General features: G+C 39.3%; 1 non-coding gene across 1 annotated transcript; it reads left to right on the forward strand.

Moving 5' to 3' along the window:
- Positions 1-2,332: 2,332 nt before the first annotated feature.
- On the forward strand, positions 2,333-2,439 carry LOC141637037 (small nucleolar RNA R71). Its single transcript, XR_012541601.1, has one exon. It is a non-coding gene; the product is annotated as a small nucleolar RNA R71 (small nucleolar RNA).
- The last annotated feature ends 14,492 nt before the right edge of the window (positions 2,440-16,931 follow it).

The following is a 16,931-nucleotide window of genomic DNA, read 5'->3' on the forward strand; positions in this document are numbered from 1 at the left end:
ACACTAAGGGAAAGCACTACACATCAATAAAATCATAAGTTCCTCCCTCACTTTTCTCAAAATTATGAATATCTTGATCAAGGCACAACAATATAAACCCAAAAATGACAAAAATGCAATGTAATAATTGAAATGCAAGTTAGGGAGTTAGAATATTTACAAATGGTGGTTTAGGGAGGACTCCACCAAACTCTCATCCAATGTGAGATGTCAATGGGGCATGTTCAAGGTGTTGTTGATGTTGCTCAACACCTTGAAGAAGTAGTCGAAAGCTTGCTCATTATCATGATAAAGGTCCTCAATAGATTTTTGCACTTGTTGTTCTCCATGATGGTTTTGGTTCATAGAATTACCAATATAAGGATTGAATATCCCTTCGAACTCATCATCCCAAAGACCGCAAACTTCATCTACTTGATCATTAAAAATTTCTTAAGTTGATAGAGACAACTCTCCTTCTTTCTTGTCTTGGGCAATGAGGCCTTCTTCTTCACTTGTCATGAGTGAGCTTTTCAAGCTCTCATTGTTGCTATTTCCTTGCTCTTTTGATGGAGCATCATCCACTTTCTTTTTCCATTCAAATTCCAACTTCTTCCTATCATCCTTCCGGCTATAGTGATCAACCATAAAACACAACTCATGCAATCGGGGAGCTCTCATGGTCTTGTCAAGATTGAAAGTGATGGTTTTATCTCCTACTTCAAGGGTGAGTTCTCCATGTTTCACATCGATCACCGCTCCCGCGGTGTGCAAGAAAGGTCTTCCTAAGATAATAGGAATGTTGGAGTCTTCTTCCATGTCAACAATAACAAAATCCACCGGGATGAAGAATTTTCCAATTCTCATGGGAACATCTTCCCATACCCCTAAAGGTGTATTTGTTGATTTATCCGCCATTTGAAGCGTGATGTGGGTACATTTGAGTTCTCCCATTCCTAGCCTCTTGCTAACCGAATATGGCATGACATTAACACTTGCCCCAAGGCCACATAAAGCTTTGTTGATTGTAGTGTCACCAATAGTGCATGGAATAGAGAAGCTTCCCGGATCCTTGAGTTTTGGAGGTGAACTCCCATGAAGGATGGCACTACTCACCTTAGTGAAGGCAATAGTCTCAAGCTTCCGGATTGATTTCTTCTTCGTAAGGATGTCCTTCATGTACTTTGCATAGGCCGGAACGTGATTGATCAATTCCGTGAAAGGAATCGAGACTTCTAAATTCTTCACAATTTCCATGAATTTTCCAAGTTGGTCATAAATCGTAGGCTTAGCTTGATGAATCGGGAATGGAAGTCTAATCACGATGGGCTCCTTCTCTTTGGCCTTTTCTTCACTTTTCTTTGAAACTTCTTGATTGGTCGGTTCTTCTTCCCTAGAGTTTTGCACAACTCTTTCCTTGTCACTAGCTTCCACAACTTCATCCTCAACTTGCTTCTTTGGTCCTTCATATCTCGTACCACTCCTCAAGTGGATGGCACTAACCGTTTCATGTCTTGGGGGATTACTTTGAGGTGGTAATTGCCCCTTTTGTCTTTGAGAGTTTGAAGATTCTAGTTGGGTCAATTGAGTTTCCAACATTTTTGTGTGGGCTAGGATGTTGTTGATGGTAATGTCTTTTGCTTGGCTATCTTTTTGCATTTGAGTGAAAAATTCTTGTTGATTCTTTTGCATTTGGAGGATTGTTTTTTGAACATCAAAACATTGGTCATTTTGTTGATTGTATAGAGTTTGATTTTGATAACCTTTGTTTTGGTTGAAAAGGGGTCTTTGATTTTGGTTTCTCATGGGAGGTGGGGTGTATGTTGGTTGAGGGTTTTAAAAATTTTGGCTTTTGTATGAGAGATTTGGGTGGAATTTGGTGTTTTTATTGTAATAGTTGGAATAAGGGGTACCACTTTTTTATGCTTGAAAAGAATTCACTTGCTCATTCGTTCCCCTACATTCACTTTGGTCATGTCCCAAAGTTCCACAATTCTCACATATCCCACTTGGGATTGATGAAGATGCCACCATGGCATTAACATGATGCTTTAGTGATTTTGAGGCTTCTTCAAGCTTAGCCATAGCCTTCTCAAACTTCAAGTTGATAGTATAAATATGAGCACTAAGTTGAGCACCCAATTGAGTAATAGAGTCCACTTCATGCTTTCCTACTCTAGCGGCCTTGCGAGGTCTACTATATTGTGAATTATGGACCGCCATTTCCTCAATCTTGTTCCAAGTTTGATTGTCGTCAACTTCGGTGAACATACCATTTGATCCCATGTTGAGAATGTTTCTTGAGCCTTCATAAAGACCATTCCAAAATTGTTGTACCAAGAACCACTCGCTAAGTCCATGATGAGGACATGAGCGACAAATTCCTTTGAATCGCTCCCAAGCTTCATACAAAGATTCTTCATCTCTGTGCTTAAAACTCGTGATTTGAGCTCTCAGCATGGTACTCTTTTCCGGAGGGTAGAATATTTTGTAGAAAGCTAGAGCCAACTTCTTCCAAGAGTCAATTCCAAGAGTAGCCTTATCAAGGCTCTTCAACCATTGTTTTGCGGTGCCAATTAGATAAAAAGGAAATTAGACCCATCGAATTTGGTCTTGAGTCACTCCGGTTTGTGAAATCGCATCACAATAGTCACAAAAAGTTTCCATGTGGGAATGAGAGTCTGCACTAGGCATCCCCCCCAAATTTCCGGTTAAGTGCTGTGGTGTAGGTTCTCCTCGGTTCTCCTCAAATTATAAGCAAGCAATTATTGTTGTGATAGGATCGAGTTGGTTTATATCTTACAATCCTAGGAAGGTTTGGGTCTCGGAGCCGAATCTATTAGATTGTACAACACCTATAAGTCGACTTAATCCTCCCTACTCAGCTATATGCATGGTCTAATGAGACTCGAGTTGGTTTATGTCTTACAAGTCTTATTGAAAAGGTAAGTGATGGGTAAAAAATGCAAGGATTCATAGACTCGCATTTCATCAAACATAACATGTGCATAAGTTGAGATCACAACAAGAAAGCAAATAAATTATGAAAACATATTAAATTAAGCATGAATCATCCCCCATGTTGGTTGCCCCTAATTACCCATTAACCCTAGTTAAGGAAACTACTCACTCATTATAAAGTTTAACATGTTAACAAGGTTGTCAATCATATTAACAAAGCAAAACATGATGAATAAATGATGATTAACAATAATTAAAAAGGGATTACACTACTACAAATCCAGGCAACTACAACGCCCCTTTAACAACGCTTATTCACGAAAATCACCATAGACGTTGTAGAACGTATGGCGCGAATTTTACTAAAATTAATTACAACGGTTATGGTTATACAACCGTTGTTATAAGTTTTCACAACGGGTCAAACATGTACAACCGTTGTTAATAATTTGGCGTAAAATTGGCGCAAAGTTAGTGAAAAGTAATCACAACGGTTATTTTTTAAACCCGTTGTTAAAACTTTTTAACAACAGCTTTTGTTTAACAACCGTTGTCAATACTTTCTGTTAGGCCCAGTTTAACCTGGTCTGACTCCAACCTGGCCCGACCTTATTAGTCTGATTGAAGTAACCTGAGACCGAACAAGTCTAACTACTGTTCAGCTATTTAAGAATATTATAGTAAGAAGGCTACCAAATCCTGGAAGAGAAGCCGATGGTAAGTACTGAGAATAACTTTGTGAGATCATTAAAACATTTGGATTGAGAAGGATAAACAAGAAATGCAATTGTTGGATATAAATAATCGTGTTCTATACTTAAGGAAGACCAAGTCCAACCAAAAGATCCTATCATCTATGAATCAAGACGGAAAGGAGAGAAAGGGCTGAAGATTCGTTAAAAGAAGAATAAGTCAAGCGGATTAATAGGGAACATACCCTATTAATCCGGCAACAACTCCTACATTTGGGGAGGTTGTTGATCATTGTAACGTTGATCATTGTAACGTTGAGAATAGCAATGAGAACTATATATAGCTTTTGTAAATAGACAATGAGGATCAATTGAGGACTCTTTAATTTTTCTACACTTTTTCTATCTGTCATTACTCTAAAAATATCCGATCATATATACTAATCAGTACTCGGTTCTTCCATACAATATAAACAATATTCTCTATACTTAAGTCTTTTTCTTATCCCTTAATCTTTACCAAATATATAGAACTAGATACCCGAATTACTTCCTAATCAGGCCGGATCCGTTCAAGAAAATCCTGCTAAAAAAATTGGCGCCCACCGTGGGGCATCTAGTTCTTTAATCAAAAAATTCCTTTTACCATCTTTTATTTAATATTCACACACAAAAATGGTGGAACTCACCTCAGAACAACAATTAGCGGCCGCCCTGGCCAAGATCAAAGAATTGGAGACAATTCAAAAGAAGGCAGCCCAATGAGGTAAATCAATAGTCAAGGAGTCCGAGTCTAGCCTCGAGGAAAAATTGGAAAATCGGGCCGGGCTCCAAGACCGATTTGAACCAGGAACCCCATTCTCATCCATTATCAAAAACATTGACTTCTCCAGTTTTGGGACCCCGGAGAAGGATACATCATCTAATACTCCAACCATTCCCAATGACGAAACAAACAAGACTGAAGTAGCAATAATGATGGCCATGCTTCGGAAATTCAAAAACTCCACCATAAAATAGAAAACATACCGGAGTGCCGGACTCGTGGTGATGTAGAAGTTGGATGACTTTGCAGATTCACCTTTTGCAGATGAAATTGCAAAGATTGATCTCCCCAAGAAATTTCTTGTTCCATCCATGAGAACTTATGATGGAATCTCGATTCACAAAATCATGTTGCCATATTCAAACAGAAAATGTTGGCTACCTCAATACCCAGTGAACTCAGGTAGGTCTGCATGTGTAAGGGCTTTGGTACAACCCGACCGGAGCAAAGACATTAAGTGGTTCATTAATCTCCCAAATGGAGGTATCAAGAATTTTGCAGAATTAATCAATGCCTTCAATCAACAATTCGCGAAAGCGAAGAGAGATATGGCTAAGAGACCCAAGAACTGTTCGGGGTAAAGCGACTTCCGAAGAATCTCTCAAAGAATTCTGGCCAGATTTGTCAAAGAAAAAGTGGCCATTCCGGTGTGATGAAGAAACAGCGGTAGAAGCCTTGTGCAAGGGGTCTGCTTGATGGTGACATTTATGCAGACGACCAAGAAAGCATGCCCAACCTTTGCTCTTTGTTCAATCCATCGCCTTAGAGCATGTCGATTGGAAGAAGATCTCAACTTGAACGAACTCATCCGGGAAAGCAAGGCTATGGACACACTAACAGAAAACCTTCTACAAGAAAGGAGGCAACCCCAGATCAGCACCCTATTCCAGGCCTGAAAGATCTGAAGTCAACATGGCACAAGAACACAGAGGTAACCTTTCTAGCCTACCAACTATTCCTGAATATAACTTCTCTATTAATCTTGCAGGATTAATTAAATGCCTGGAAAGCCTGGGAGATACAGTCAGATGGCCCAAGAAATCAGACAACCCCAGGAAAGACCCAACAAGATGGTGTGACTTCCATCAGGATATCGGGCACACCACAGAAGAATGCATCCAGCTCAGGAAACAAGTGGCATATCTCTTAAAGAAAGGCTTCTTGAAGGATTTAATCCAGCAGCCAAAGAACAAAGATGAAGGGCAAAACAAGAGGGATTCAGGGAACAGCAGAGATCCTCCTCCTCCTCCCCCCATCTATGAAGTCAAGTCCATAAATGGAGGATCAGAAAACTTGTGGTCTGACCAGCTCAGCTGCCAAAAGAATATCCAGGGAATCCAGACTTCAACCTCCTTCCAGGCCCAAGTCATTGCCCGCTATTACCTTTGATGACTCGGACGTGCAGGGAATATCAGATCTACACCACGACAGCTTGGTAATCACCATGCAAATTGGCACAACAAAGGTATCAAGAATCCTGATAGACGGAGGCAGTTCAATCAACCTGGTGATGCTTAACGTCCTCAAAGCTATGAAGATAGATGAAGGAAAGATCATCAAGAAATCCAGCGTCCTGGTTGGATTCAGCGGAGAAACAAAGACCACCTTGGGAGAAATCAGCCTGCCAACCTATGTGGAAGGTGTGGCTTCATATGAAAGATTTGGAGTAATGGATTGCCTATCCTCATATAATGTAATCCTGGGCAGACCATGGATCCACAATGTGAAAGCAATCCTATCAACATACCACCAATGTGTGAAAATCCCAACAGAATGGGGGATAACCACCATCAGGGGAGAACAGAGGATGACTCAGAATGTTACACTCGAGGCTTTGAAACCCTCAAAGTCGGGTAAGTCCCTTGCATAGCAATTAAAGTCACCTGTCAGGGAAGAATATGTAGCACAATCACAGATGGAAACAGGAGAGGTCATATTAGACCCAGAATTCCCCTGACAGAAAGTACTCGTAGGGTCGAGATGCACCCGACTCAATCGACCTAATCTGGTCGCCTTTCTCAAAACTAAAATGTCTTGTTTTGCTTGGTCACATTTTGATATGACTGGTATAGATGCTGATGTTATTACTTATAAGTTGAATATTGACAAATCCTTTAAGCCTGTACAACAAAAGAGAAGAAAATTCGCTGCAGAGAGGCATGAAATCATCAACCAAGAAGTTGACAAGCTACTAGACATGGGAATGATCAGGGAAGTAATGTACCCTGACTGGCTTGCAAACGTAGTAGTAGTCCAAAAGAAAAATGGCAAATGGAGTGTTTGTGTAGATTACACCGACTTAAACAAAGCCTGCCCAAAAGATCCATTTCCCCTGCCACACATCGATGCAATGGTAGATGCCACTGCAGGCCACGAAATGCTAACATTCATGGATGCCTCCAGCGGATTCAATCAGATAAAAATGCACCGCAGATCGGAAAGCACGACTTTCATCACCGAAAGAGGTATATATTGCTATCTTTGCTATGCCCTTTGGATTAAAAATGCAGGTGCAACCTACCAAAGGCTAGTCAACATGATGTTCAAAGACCAGATAGGAGACACCATGGAAGTCTATATAGATGACATGGTAGTGAAGTCAAAAAAGGCAGAAGACTACGTCAAAGACCTGGAAGTAGCCTTTAAAATACTGGAGAAATTCAATATGAAGCTCAACCCACAAAAATGCCACTTCGGAGTCTCAGCAGGCAAGTTCCTGGGCTATATGGTGACAAAAAGAGGAATAGAAGCCACTGAAGCAGATTAAAGTTATTCTAGAGCTAGAACCACCAAAGACGGTCAAAGACATACAAAAGCTAACTCGGAAGAATAGCGCCCTGAAAGATTCATTTCAAGATCATCGAGAGGTGCAAATCATTCTACAACCTCGCTAAGAAAGAACAAGGACTTTTCATGGACCCCCGATCATCAGCCGCCTTTGAAGACCTAAAGATATATCTATCCTCTCCTCCCTTGCTCACAAAACCAGTCAAAGATGAACCCCGACAAGATAATTGTCGACCACAGTAAACTTTGTCGGTGCGGTCTTGGTCAAAGAAGCAGACGGACAATAGCACCCAGTCTATTATGTAAGTATGAGCCTACTAGACGCAGAGATCAGGTATGGCCTGCTTGAAAAATATGTTTTAGCATTAATTATGAGTTGCACAAAATTAAGACCATACTTTGAAAGTCACCCTATAATAGTCAGAACCAATCTTCCTATCAAGTCTGTACTTAGAAAGCCAGAATTGTCCGGACGAATGTGCAAATGGTCATCCAAATTGAGCACATACAATATAACATTTGAACCAAGGACAGCAATTAAGTCACAAGCATTAGCAGACTTTGTGGCTGATTTTAGTCCGACCCTAGAACCCGACCTAATAAAAGAAGTGAATAAACTGACCAGCGACCAAACAGACCTAGAATGGACCCTATTCGTCGACGGTGCAGCCAACATGAGGGGCAGAGGCCTGGGGGTAGTACTAAAATCGTCACAGGGGGATAAGATAGTACAGGCTATAAGCTGTGCATTTGAGTCTACCAACAATGAGGCAGAGTATGAAGCCCTAATAGCTGGATTAAAGGTATGTATTGACCATGGTGTACAAAACCTAAAGGTACGTACTGATTCCCTTCTCATCTCCAACCAAGTAAATGGGATATATACTGCAAAAGACCCCAAAATGATGCTTTATCTAGATGTTGTTCAAATTTTAAAAGGAAAATTTCGAAGTTTCAATATTGACCAAATTCCCAGGGACTTGAATACCAAGGCCGATGCTCTAGCCGGCCTAGGATCTAACTTCAGTCCCATAGACTTCGACAAAATACCCATCGTACATTTACTAGAACCTGCAATAGATAAACAAGATGAAAGTTTCCCAATTTATATTGCCAATTCTTGGACAAAACCCTACTATGACTGGCTACAACAAGGATCTTCTTCATCATTCGGGATTTTGTCGGGGATTCTGGCTCAGCTTGCTTTCTTCTTTTCTTCTTCCAACAATCCTTCGGGATTTTGTCGGGGATGCAAGGATCTTCTTCATCATTGCCCATCTACTACATTATGTACAAAGGCCTTCTAGTGTTGTCTTCTCTTTGATGCTTGGTCATTAGATTCGATCAATTTAGCTCTATTTTGCCATGAAACGGCAAGGTTTGCACTGCTCTCCTACCAAGGAAACAAAACCTCGAAGAATATGCAAAACAAAGGACTAAAGATAGTAAATGACCCAAATATGCACTAAAAAGCATAGGAACGAGGCTAATTCGGGGACTAAATATGCTCAAATATTGATCACATCAACCGTTCACATGGCTCTTGGACAAGCCCAACATAGAACGAAACTTCTCTTTATAACATAGTCGAGTCGGAGTAAGAACCGGAGTATGTCATAACCAACCACCAATAGAACCCACCTCTTCGGCATGCGGGCAAATCTCGCCTTTGGGAAAGACGAAAACATGAAGCTCGGGATCCTAATATCGAACACAAGCATCAAGGAAAGAAGTTTGGATCTTCACTTAATGAAGCACCAACAATTGACCAACTCAGATGACATCGAGTTGATACTTCTCATTCGGGGATAAATTCCGACACCAATGGCGCAATCGACCTTCAAAGCTATCCATATATTTTTGTGGGAAAATAATGGGAATTTTTTTTTCGAAGAAATGATGTGTTTCGGGTTGAGAAATGAGCATGCAAAGGTCATTATATATGCAAAAATAGTAGCACGCCTTTTTACATAAAAAAGGAAGGCTGGTTACCCTCGCAGGACGGCTCGCACCCCTATGAGTCTCACCTAAAAATCCGCATTTGACTTGTCTTTCTCAAGTTGTGTTTTATCCTAACACGCGGTCATCCCTTGCCAAAAAACTCGTGCCTCTTTGGCATGTATAGAAAATCTTGTGTTTTCTCTCCCTCCCATTTCCTTGGTTTATGGTTTATGAGATCCGACACGGTGTCTGAAACCCATCAGACATATATGTTTTATTTTCTTTTTTAAGGGGGGAAGGGCTACACGCCCCGATATGCAACGGATCATTCTCCTAGTCAAAATTATCATCATTTTTTGTCAAAATTTTTTCGCAAATTGTTTACAAACGCTAATGTTTGGGTTATTTTTACACAAAAACTCGCCTGATGACGTGGCAGCTAGCAATTGGATCAAAACAGAAGCAACAGATTGACGACGTGGCAAAGAAATATCTTAATCAATCCTCACACAAAGCTGCAGTCAAATACAAGGTAAACAAAGCCCGTGAGACTCGGTCCAATAACAGATCCAACGAAAATAGGGAAGTTGAGAGAAACAGGGAGTAGGCGCTGAGGAGGAGCGAGTCAAAGGGAACATCTATAAATACGAAGCAGAGGCAAAGCAGCAAGGCATTCATTCAACCATTCACTCACACTCCAAATTTTCACTCCATAAAAATACCTCTCGTCATCATATAGGAGCATTAGTCATTATTTCAGTCATAATTGTATCATTACGTTGTTCCCCTTCAGTACCCTAGAAGTTATAGTGCATACATTTGGCGGAATTTCAACTCCCCCCGCGGTTTTTCCCACATTCGGGTTTTCCGCGTCACCAATTTCTTGTGTCCTTTATTTTTTTCGTATTCTTTATTTTGTTCCATTCGCTTACAAGTACAATCTCATTACCTTAAAATTGACCAACAATAGACCGCTTTAACCCAACTAAAACAAAGTCACTATTAGGTAATTTTTTACCAAAACAGTTTGGCGCCCACCGTGGGGCATAGTGGTTATATTATAAAGTCAACCTTCCCTGCAGTACGTTCAGCATGTCAGGATCCAATCAGAATACCTCAAGCGCTCCGAGTTCCACCTCCAGCATTTCAGGTTCTACCACCCAATCTATGGCACGGACCATGCCAGCCATAACGGGAACGATAGAGCCAGCGGCTATCGCCAGCAGGGCGGTTAGCCACAGCCAGCTGGCTAAGGTGACCCCAGTACCAGCCAAACCCCCGCATTCACCACAACCACGGATGTGGGGACAGAACACGCAAGTAAGATTTCAGGGATGCCTGCCCAGATGAAGTCCAGCAGGGAAAGCAGCCCAGTCAGATCAGCAGGAATGCCGGTTGTTTCTCGGCACGCTGTATCAGCACCACCGGAGGCATGGCAACAGCTACTCCAAGGCATGAACACTTTGCACCGTGTTGTGGAGAGCCTACAGAAGGACAACGAGATCCTGCAAAAGGACAACCGGGCCTTAAAAGACAGGATGGATGCAGTATCCCAGAAGGGAGTACTCCCAAAGACGTTAGAGCATACACCGAATCGGGAAACGCTCAAGGGGAGCCAGGGAAAAATCTTCCCACAAGACTTGGTAACAGGCTAGATCTGGGAGTGGTATCACCTCCGGGGATACTGCAGCAACCAATGATGATGCCTCCTATGGAGATACTATCACCACCAGGGGTAACGCCACCACTAAGGACGATGTCACCAACAGGAACATCACTAGGGGCAATTACCCTAGTGGGAGTGGGAGCCTTAACACCCAGTTTTCCCTCACCATTAAGCAGTACCCCGCCAGTATTGGGGAACAACTAAAGTGAATTATTTAGAAACAGCGCTCCCACAGGAACAAGCATGTATGCACAACAGGCTCTAGGAGCACAGCTCAGGCCTATTATGAACGCAACTACGCTGCCTAGTTGTAACACCCCCATACACCAAGTGCCTTACCAGGACCGCCTAATGCATGAGAATGCTACCATCTCGGTTACCCGAGACAATGTATATCAAATAGACCATAAAAGAACATACTTTAATAGATAAGTTTAAGTGATTACATAACAAAACCAACTATATAGTAAAGTACAACCATTCTAAAACCAAACTACAACTAAAGTAACAAAAGTATTATGATAACAGAGCGGAAGACTACTATCAGACTCGTGACAACTGCATCCCTAGCTAATCCCGCGCGTATCCATCGTATACCTGTTAGACAACTGCTCACCACCCCCGAATGGATCACCACAGTTTTTAAAACATTTAAACGGGGTCAGTTACTGATTACACAAAATACAATATATAAGATACACAAACACATTACCCAAACTCTGTCACAACTCCACACACCTGACTACACACAAAAGTGTGTAGCCCTGCCAGAATATCCATCGCAACAGATATTCCTCACCGCCAGTGGGGGACGCAGCCGTTCCCACCTAAGCCCCACTCATCTCATCCGAGCGATAACCCATGTTCCTTAATATGCACATCCCCTCTATGGCGGGTTCCATAGAGGGCTAATCTAGCGTGTGAAGCCACTCCCGCAAGTGACTACACTCAGCCGAGGACGCACCTCACAAAACACAGACAAGCAATCACAACCAACCACATTATACAACATTAATTACCAACCACCGAATCCAATAAGATATAGACAGATGTTATTAATCAACAACCAAAAACAATCAATCAATCAACCAACATACATACATGTAACCAATAACTGAGTAAGAAATCCTACCTGGAATAAGCAAATCACCAAGATCGTCACAATCAGCTAATCAAAACTGTTCTTCAACACAATCACCTCCTATAATCACACAATCATACAACCACTATCTAATACATATCATACTCCCCAAAACCCCCAAAATACCCAATTAGGGTTTCAACCAAACTCAATGAAATGACATAAAAACTGAACAAGGATCTTACCCACAATGCGACGGTCTCAACGACGTAAAGAACTCAACGATCCGATGACTCTATCCCTTAGGATTTGATAGCAATGTGAGAAGGGAAGGCTACGTAACTTGTGTTCTCTTGTGAATAGTTTAGAATGAAGTAAGAGTAAAAAAGAAATAAGGAAATATGTTTTTATAATCTTCTCGCGTTGCTATCAAACCCCGGAAATTAACCCGTAAAAAGTAACTTACTCGATCGAGTAAGTAACTTACTCAATCGAGTGCCCCCTACTCGATCGAGTGTCACACATACTCGATCGAGTACCCATCAGACAGACTATTGATTTGTAACCAAAACTCAATTACTCGAAAGAGTAAGCCCCACTCGATAGAGTACCAAAGACATAGAAAACCGAAGTATTACAGTCTTCCCTCCTTAAAAGGAACTTCGTCCCAGAAGTTCAACCCATACTCAAAACAAACATACTAACTCGATCAAGATACAACAACGCAACTAAGTGTTAGGTTCATGTACCTATTATTAGACTCCTCTAATAGTGAACTAATTAACTTCTTAATTATTTGTTCTTTAGATCTAGTGCATGCATAACAAAATAAGAGATTTATAAGAAAAACAATGTTCCTTACATTGATGGTTGGTTCGAAAATATGGGCACAAGTAAGGTCACCTTCCTTTACTTGTTCTTAAGCTTAATATGATGGATGATCCTCCTAATATTCCAAGTATAGAAGACACTCCAATAAGTTGCACCCAAGATTTAACCCAAAAGTTCCTACTAATATTAACTAGATATGTAGTAGAAATGTTACCTTAATGTTACCAATATTTCTAGTATTACTACCCCTAGTAATAGTTGGAGAGTATTAGCATTTGAGAGTGTTTTAAGGATTTTGCATGTGAGGAAAATGTGAGTGGAAACAAGCAAAAAGCAAGCAAGCAAAAATGAGCAACAAGTGCTCATATATAAGAGCAAAACTGGTTGCTCTATGCATGGGGGAAAATATTTTTTTACTTGTTTTTACATGTATGTAGAGTGTTGTCAGAAATAACATGATTAAAGCTTATGTGATATGTCACTATCACACTCTAACCAAAATAAACAAAAGACAAATGGAGCATCTTTTGCTCTCTCTTTTGGCCGGAATTATGGAGCCCTTTTGGTCCATTTTCGCCTTTTGTCATTTTTCCCACAAATGCTTATAAGTCATATGTTTAACTATCTTACATAATTAATTATTAATGTTATCATTTAACACTTAAATATTATAATTAATAATATAATATACACTCCACTTTTGAGTAGTATACTACCATTATATCAATATATAATGGGTCCTATAATTGCTAGTTAATTAAAATTACAACTCCTTGTAACTTTAAATAACCAATTACCTCTACCTCAAAACTTATATAAAACCTCAACTAGTTTAGTAATTTAACACTTAATTACTAAATTAAATCTTATTTAATCACATTACAATAAGACGTAAAATCGCACTCCCATAATTAAGGAATTAATCAATCTGTATCGCATATAATTAATTAAATATCTATTTGGGCCTTATCCTATAGGTGTGACCTAAAGCGATCAACTGACCATCACCGTTATACGACAGTATTGTCAAACTCTACTTAGCCAATCATTACCGATTAATGATGATCAGTTGACTATATATAAAGAATCATCCCTTTCATATTCTTGATATGATATTTAATTATGATATTTAATCATATGATCGCACTATTGTTGAAGACACATTTTCCAACAATCTCCCACTTGTCCGAGACAAGTGTACGTCACCAATTCTATTGTCCTATTACAATCTCCCACTCAATGTAAGGTGTCTTACAGGTCGTACTTGCACTTGATCATATCTTGAGTGGTTTCCTCGATTTGGAGAGTAACTGTCTGACCGGAATTATCTACCATAGATACCTTCCGAGCGTGGCCACGAATTTCCAGTTCACTACTCCTCGAGTGGCCTTGAGATTTCAAACAACCCTGACAAGTGGTGAACAATTCCTATCGCACTATTCCCTTTGTTCAGCCACAGTTCATGATGATCCAAAATATACCCATTTGACCTCATTTACGATAGTCGTAGAGTATAAATCAAAGCTAATCAAAAATTTGTGCCAACTTGGGCGAATAGTCTCTAGTTAAAAGAATTGACTCATAAGAATACTCTAGTAGCTCTTGCCACGACTAGGCTTTATGAATTACCAGAACTCTATAAGCGGTCATCGCCGACAGTGTCCCATACGATCGCCTATGTGATCGACTAGTCATCCCATATGACTCTATGGCACATGAACATGCCATCAATCGCATCACACTCTAGTCACTTCGAGACGTCACCTCATATAAGTAACTAGGGGCGAATACCATGTCAATCCAGTTCACTTTAATAGGGTTCAACTTGTCTCTACAACCCATTCGGATACAACATGGTAACAGGTGAGTTTTAATAAAACTTAAACGATAAATGCGATTATAACATATGAATAGTCAATACACTATTACTACTTCATATCTTATAATCTTTACTGTATTATTAACACTAATTAAAATGCAATAAAAGCTTGGCAAGTGGATATACCCTATATCCGTATGTTCCAACTTTATGAATTGCTATTTCCTTCTGGTCAATGTTATTTATAATAACTTGAATTTATCTCTAAGTATTTGTCTAGTCTTCTTACTAGACTGGGACTCTTTAACTTGAAAGATGCTCCCACTGTTATCTCATAACTTGTGATAAAGCCATTTGTAGAGGGATTCACCCTTAATCCCTACGTTGACCATTTTATCACAATTTACTTAGATTCCTTTTGTAGAATTTGCAATGCGCGAAACTACACTTCTTTTCTTAGTCTCTTACTCCTAAGTCAATAAGATGTCCTAGGATTTAAATAAATCCCTTTTGAGTTTGGAAACTAAAGTTTGTGTAACCCTTCAACACCTAACTTAGTTTATCATCCAAACATATGAACGAATCCTTAATTCTTCTTAAAAATCTCCAGGTTGTTCTTTAAGGCTTTCACAAGCAATATCACGGAACTTATCTTATTATTGACTTATCTTGCCCTAGAAATATATCACATCATGGCATGTGCGTCTGTTGGCATACATGATCATTCTAATGGCGGAAACATTAGAAATTGATTTTATGTAATCAATCACTTAATAGGTTCAGTGAGCAATTATGACTCCATCATAGTAATTCCACTTCCATCAACATGAATAACCTATTCAACCTTGTTAATGTTAAACAGATACGAAAGATCTTATCCTCATAAGACTCTCAACTCTATGCCAATATTCTCTCACATATATTTAAAATCTAGAATACTTTGCATCCTTTTCCAAGTCTCCAATCACTCTTTCACAGAAGAGGGCATTGGTACATTATTCTCAATAAGTAATATGTCATCAACATATAAGACATGGAAAAACAATTCTAGCTCCTACTTAACTTCATGTATAATCATGATTCTTCAATCATGTGAATGAAACCATTCACTATTATCACGTGAACGAAAAGTATAATCCTTTAATGCTTGTTTAAGATCATTCTAGGATCACTTAAGAAAGCTACGCATAATATGTTAGGATTCTTAGATCTTCATCTAAGGTTTTGTGTTCCAAACACATTCTTCTCTAAATTCCAATTTTAGAAAAGCGTATTTTATTAATATCATTTGTCATCCTTCATTAAAATAAAATGCGGCAATTCCTAACATAATTTATCCTTATCAACATCTTTATGTCAATCTTATGCATTTGAGTACTCTAAAGCTCTATTTACCTTTAAAGAGACCCTCGCTTTAAAGTAAATATACTCTTGAGTAATAATATTTGGATTATAGTGCTACGGCTCGTGTGTAACATGGTCATAATACTATCACTTTGACAAAGCAATATTTTAACCAATAAGACATGTGCGATAAACTCCCATTGAACTATGCTCCCACTCTATCTTTATAGATTATAGTTCAACTATACTCCCACTCTATAGTTTCATTACATTCACAAAGTAACACTATAAGACATGTTTATAACGATCCAATCTACTCCCACTCTATCTCTCATAAATACATCTATCTTCTTGAGAGATAGCTTTGTGAGTTACAAACATATATATGGTGTAGTATTAGGAGTTTATCTAGACGATGTATTAGCTTTCAAAAGGCCATCCCTATCATGGCTGTTTGATTCATGTAATATATGAGTCTTATCCATGTCATCTGTTTAATAGACTCTCTATTCTAGGTATCTCATGGTTGACCATCCGTTTAGAATTATGTGTCCGTATGGTATCGTAAATCCCTACTTTATGAGTTCCATAGCTCATCACAAATTTATAATTGATCTTACATAAGTAAGTTGTTACTTTTAGTAACAATGACATAAGGAGAATCAAATTCATAGCTTATGGACATATAATCATCCAATCATCATAATCGTCTATTTGATCAATTTAAGTTGTTAATCTAATGTTTCACTACGCAAGTAGTGTATGAAGATAAATTTTAGAACAAACGATACAATAAAGCAAGTGACTTGGGTTGCAAACAAAGTCACCAATATCCAAAATACAACCCGTGTTTAAAGGATACAAACAAATTTCCAAGTCACACAAGGAAATCAAAATAGTTCTAAAATTTCAAAGTTCAACATGAAAATAAAGACAAAGAAACATAAAGCCAAGCTTCCATAGATCTAGCTCCATGGGCGGCTACCTCTAGCTTCCCTCAAGAT

This window comes from Silene latifolia, chromosome Y, assembly GCF_048544455.1.
Source record: "Silene latifolia isolate original U9 population chromosome Y, ASM4854445v1, whole genome shotgun sequence".
In the NCBI taxonomy this organism is placed as follows: domain Eukaryota; kingdom Viridiplantae; phylum Streptophyta; class Magnoliopsida; order Caryophyllales; family Caryophyllaceae; genus Silene; species Silene latifolia.